This window comes from Patagioenas fasciata, chromosome 13, assembly GCF_037038585.1.
Source record: "Patagioenas fasciata isolate bPatFas1 chromosome 13, bPatFas1.hap1, whole genome shotgun sequence".
NCBI classification, from domain to species: Eukaryota; Metazoa; Chordata; class Aves; order Columbiformes; family Columbidae; genus Patagioenas; species Patagioenas fasciata.
In genome coordinates, this window is record NC_092532.1 from 15,050,596 (window position 1) to 15,056,595 (window position 6,000).

Consider the following 6,000-nt stretch of genomic DNA (forward strand, 5'->3'; position numbering starts at 1 on the left):
TCTTCAGGGCAGCAATATTATTAACCTCTGAAAGCTGCCAGGCTCATGATACAGGCTGGGGTCATGCAGCAGCGCTAGGAGATGTGTGTAGGCACAAGCAGGGCTTCGCACAAGCTCAGACGTGCCAGGGCCTGGAAAATTCAGAAGGCTCAACAGCACAACTACAGGCACAGAGGGGCCCTTTGGGGCCTGTGAGCTTGGCAAAAGCTGCGCTGAGGAAAAAGTTGACATGAGCACTTAGATATAGCCCTAAAGCATCCAAATCCCTTCATGCATATGTCCAACAGCTTCCCTCTAAAATAAAACTGAATAGCTCTCTGATGATACTGTGCTGAAAGAGACAGGAAATTAAGAATAAACAGTGAATTTCTTAATGGACATTAAGAAAAAAAAAAGAGTTTCATGCAACAGCACAGCTTCACATCCATGCAGACCCTGTGGCTGTCACTATGCCACAAGCCAGTGCTCTTATTTCAAAGGGCCCCACTGAGCTGGTCTGATACCAACTGATCACTCTCCAAACTTGAAGGCTGGGGAAATATTGGCACACTCTGCACTACAGTACACAACACCCAGGTTTTCTTGCAGGAGCACAGACTGGTGGCTGCATTTTGCTTTGGTGTATGCAATAAATCATCTTTCATTCTCCAGCAAACATAAACCATTTCTCTCTGGAGTAACTGGTTAATTTGCTTTTCTATTACAATTTGCTGGAATAGTAAGACAGGAGATCTGTTAAAAGTGAGTCAGGATCCTATTGAGCAATTTTGTTCAGCTAAATCACCTTGCCCTATTCAGACTTAAGTAGTAAGATCACATTTCTGGCTTAGAAATCACCTGCTTAACTATAATTACCATATAAACAGCATTTTAAGGAAGCCAGGAAAGGAGAAACATAATTTCCAGGACTACTCTTTTGTACCTTCAGCCCACTGCTAAGTGGCTGAGTGCTTTCTAAATCAAGTCTCACTACCCAGGAAGCTTCACCTGTCACCTTTATATTCCAGTCCCTCTATACTTTATCACTTCGGTACCATCATCCTGCATTTTATTACAAAAGCTCTACCACAGCTGAGATAATTAATGGGAACCTAATGTTATACCTTCCTGCTATTTCTTTTAATAAATTTCAGCTAACAGTGAGATGGACCAAGCTCCCTTCCATGGGTCTGCTAGAGATTCCCCAGTTCCACATACTACAATTTACAGCTGTGGCTCCTGCCTTATGTATTTACAGTACTGATTTCCTTTTCCCAAATGTTTCTCCTAGCATCTGATCTCTGCTATCCTGGCTTTACAACTTTCTAAATCCGTTTTTATTTTACTCTTTCTGGCATCTGGACCCCATATAATTTTGATCCACAGTGCATCTGAGCTCCCATGCAGGTAGCAACTTTGGAGTGGAAAAGCAGAAACCAAGGGACTATTAATGGATCCTCAGGTCAGAAGCAAGTGGCCATACACAGGGTGAGAGCTGACTCTGCAATGGTGAGTACTCTGCAGTACCACTCCTTAGCAGCTACCATCAAGACCTCATCCACAGTTGACGGAAATCATAAAAAGTCTCCTGTGGATATCAGATTGTTTCCACATGCAATATCTTACTGCACAGTAGGTGCTTGGACTTACACCACTTACACCAGCCCACAAGGGAGAGTAAAGATGAAACAAACAGTTCTGTACCCCCTGGGGACTTGGAGCTTGTGAACCTCTGCTCCACTGACATGCAATGATTTGTTAATCTACCATTTAACTGCACACCCAAGCTGGAACAAGGGGCACTGCCAGCAGCCCTGAAAACCATCCTTTCTCCCTGTCTGAACCATTTCTTAGCTTCTGCATCATCAATTCACAGTGCAGCACAGGCTGCACCACATCCACATCCTGACCAGCTGCTTTCACCAGCCAAGACCCTGAGAGGTCCAGGCATCAGCAGAGATGTCCACAATGCTCCTGTGAGCCTCAAGCCAAACCATTGCAATCTCAGTCTTCAAAACTTTCTTAGCAAAATAGTTATGCATAGTCATGCCCAGTTCTTACAAAGAAGTTTCAATCTCTGGAAGAACATAAATTGAATTCAAAGCCACCAAACTGGCGACAGATAAACAACCAAAAGCAGAGGCAGGCATACCACCCTCCAACCTGCCCTTGGCTGGCACCAGCCTCATATCCAGTTATACGCAGCACATACGTTACTGGCTGCCAGAATAGTAAATATTCTGTATTTACTGGATTGCTATAGCACTGTCACCCTAAGGTGTTACAGAGCAGACTTCAGCTTCACCAATTTATTTCCCATCCCTCAGTCAAGAGGCCAGGCTGGACAACCCGTTATGAGCAATCTGCACCCTCCTGGAGTAGTGTAGCCTTTGTGTTTCCCCTACCTATATACAGGAATCACTTGTCAGAAAATCACCTATGGATTTAAAATGCAAGGAAAGGATAGTTAAGGTGCATTAGCTTTGCAGTCACTTCTAGCTAGGCCATCTGCTACATTTTTCATCATAAGCCTTCACAGCATTTTGTAGACAGAACAAGAATAATCAATCTCATTCCTCATTTACAGACTGGGCAAAGATTTAAGGCCAAAACATCCAAAAGCCCACATGCAAAATGAGAAGGGAAAGATAAGCAGTTACGAGGCAGGTGGCCTCCATCACCTCCACATTTAACCCACAGCTTGGACACAGCCACATCTGCATCCCACAGCAAGAAAGGAAGGAATTTAGGAAGTTTCTCTTTCAGGGAGCAAAGTTTGCTCCCTGTCCAGCCCTGGGAGGGGGAAGAAAGGGCTCCAGCTCCCAGTCCCCAACATGGAAAGTGCTGCAGCCTCCAGGTGCCTCTCACCCAGCACAACAGCCCCCACTTTGCTCCACAGTCAACCTCACCCCTAAAAAAGTCACTTCCTTGCAGGGCAACAGATACCATGGGAGGATGAGCACAACCTACTGCCATGAGATGTCTAGCAGGACAGAGGTGGCCCTGTCCCACACACACCCCCGCCTCCCTCCTCCATGTCGGGTGTGTGGGGCTGGGGTGACACCCTCCCCGAGCTCCCCTGCAGTCCCCCCGTCTCCACTCAGCCCCGCTCCCAAGCCCTCCCTTCCGAGGCTGAGCAGCCTGGGTGCACCCACACCAAAATCCACCTCCATATTTCAGCCAGGGAGGGGACACAGAGGGTGGTCACTGGTATCCCCCACCTCTCCCGCTCCTCAGGGGACACACTCACACAGGGATCTCCGCGGCCAGCCGGCTGTTGCCCTCGTTCCCGCAGCAACAGGGCCTCCCGGCAGGCCCCAGCACCACCATGGCAACAGAGGGAACGCAGAGAGGGGAGGAGGCAGAGGGCACACGGCGATGTTCAGTGGTGGCTGCCGGCTGTCCCCCTGCTCCAGCACAGCGGTTGCCAGCTCAGGGGAGACCCAGAAAGCATCAGAGGGGGCCCAGGCCTGGCAAACTGCTTCAAAAGCTCCCACAGGGAGCTCATACCCACCTGCTCCTGCCCCAGTGTAACACAGACCAGCTGCATTTCCCTCAGCTGCCGGGACACAGACACTGGAGATGCCTGGCTGGCAGTGCCTTATCCCAAATGAGTAGCAGGGCCTCAGGAAAGCACACAACATCGCAGCAAGGACGCAGCGGAACTGCCTCCAACACCCCCTCCCAGCATCAGCACAGCCACATCCCCATGTGCGATACCCTGAAACACAGCAGCAGTTAGAGAAATCCAGGGCAGAATTCAAAGTGTTTCTTCCAGGTCTAACATAAAGCAAGCTAGCACACAGGACTGATCACAACAAGCACCACATACCACCTGCAGACACCCAGTATATCAAAATACCCTGAAAATCAAATCACGCACAACCCACAGAGGTGCCAGCACTGCTCTCAAAAGGGAGCATTTGCCCTGCTCTCTCTCTTACTTTGTGATAACTTGCACCCCCCTTCAACCAGCTCACCTGCTTTGCTGTCATCTCACACCTCCCCATCTGCCTGTGGCTCTCAGCACAGGCTGACACTGATGCACAAACCAGCACAGCCAACCTTGTCATTTCTCAGGGAACCTCTGTAATAAATAAATCCTGATAAACACAGCCTAACAGACACAGCTCTAAACTCTTTACTGAACCTAAGCTTCCCTTTTCTCCCTCACTGAGGAGCTCCAGACAGGCTCTAAGCTCCATCCACCTGTGGTCCATTCAAACAGATGCATTTCACCTGAGTGCCTCTGCCCAGTGCTCTCATACAGGGTCTGACACAGCACTAAAGGGAGGATGGCACTTGCTGAGTTATACTTAAATCCCTCATGCCCATTTCAAGGCCAGAGATGCTTCTGCAACTTGGAAAATAGAACTGGTTGTTTCCACCACAGTGGAAAACTAAGTTGCATAATACAACAAACAAGAACACTTCCAAATCAGATACCTGGAGATAAATTCCTGCTTCATAGTGAGCATCACTGGTATTTCATTAAGAATCCATCCAGGACACCTCAAACTCTGAGCCTTGGGCAAATGCCAGGGGATTGCAATGCATGAAATAACTATCTAAAAAGAACATGTTGTCTATTCATCTTCCCTATGCTTCCTCCTAAACAAAAAGCCTCCTGCCTATAACACTACACCTGACCCAAAGTCATTAACATGCTTCACCTGGGAGCATGTGCATTGTGCTCCTGGGTAACAGCAAACCCGCAGGCAAGGCTCACCCTGTGGTACAGGGAGGTACACGGTGGAATGTCCAGTTCTCAGCACACAGTCTCTTCCAAGGACTGAGCAACAAAATACAAATACATGCAATAAAATGTCACCCCTGGTATGCTGCACATCACTCCGATGCCTTTAGCACAAGCACAACCTGGGCTTATCCTCCTCCCACTGTATTTTGACCTCGGAGTTACATGCTATTCATTTTTTCCTTATGTTTCCTGAGCCAGTCATTAACTGACAGAGGGAAAACCAGGGCTTTGACATCAGGTAACCAGGGCACGGTGTGACCTGAAGCTCTCCCCAGCCACTGCTTTCCTTCCAGCAGCCTCAGGTCAGCAACGCTCAGCTTTTTCACCCCCATTTTACCAGGAGGACATAGCAATAGTCCCAAGCCAGCAGAGAGAGGATGACACTTGGACACAGCCCGGCACAGAAGCAAGCCAGCCACTCGAGCACTTAAGACAAGCCACCCTTCTCCATCCTAGCAGGGTCTGGCCAAACAAGGCAGTTGGCCCTGCTCTCTTCAGACACACAGATAACTGTCAGTCCATGCAGGGAGCTGCCTGACAGGGCTGAAAATCCTTCCCTCTGTCCCCTGGGAAATGCTGTTTACACAACTCTTATCCTCCTGCAGAAACAAATGAGCATATAGTCAAGGGCAACAGGCAGGTATCTTGCTTTATTAACTCATCCCTCGTTGCAGAGCTGGAAAGACAGAGAGCACTTATCAGCCAGCGTCCCCCAACAGCCCTGCTGCAGGCTCTGAGGAGACCTGAGGGCACAGGTACTATCTGGCTTCTGAAGACCAAAACCAGAGCCCCTTGGGGAAGGTTTGAAACAGGCACATCAGAAACATCACTTTCCTGTCACCATTGCTGCTGTCACCAGATCAAACCCACAGAATAACTGGACATGTTCGGTGCCATGCAGAGGACACAGAGCCGCAGCAAAGACAGACAAGGGCTGCAGCGAGGATCCAGGGAGAGGAGGGAAGCACCGGCACAGCTTGTACGGTCAGATGGGAGCACTCACCACCCCCAGGGCCCAGTTAAAGAGGACTGACTGCAACACTCAATTTCAGATGCTATCAAAACATTTCCTACTAAATAACTGCAGTGAGATCACTTAAACTGCAACTTCATGAAGTCCCAATCATGAAGTCTCAAATACGCAGCCCATAATCCTCTTTAATCTAAGCAGGCTTTGTATGTTTTTTTTCTGAAAAAGAAGGAAAATCAAGTTGGCTCCTTTCAGTGGTGTTTCCACCACCTTCAATCCCTTTTTCAGGGGA

At 48.6% G+C, this 6,000-nt stretch overlaps 1 protein-coding gene across 5 annotated transcripts in view; it reads right to left on the reverse strand.

Moving 5' to 3' along the window:
• The window catches only part of HYDIN (HYDIN axonemal central pair apparatus protein), a 144,614-nt gene extending 141,345 nt beyond the window's left edge, over positions 1–3,269 (reverse strand). For all 5 annotated transcript variants that reach the window (XM_071814217.1, XM_071814219.1, XM_065848077.2 and 2 more), the window contains exon 1: positions 3,230–3,269. The gene's annotated coding sequence lies outside the window, so the exon portion shown is untranslated. The remainder of the gene's footprint in view (positions 1–3,229) is intronic.
• Between the last annotated feature and the right edge of the window lie 2,731 nt (positions 3,270–6,000).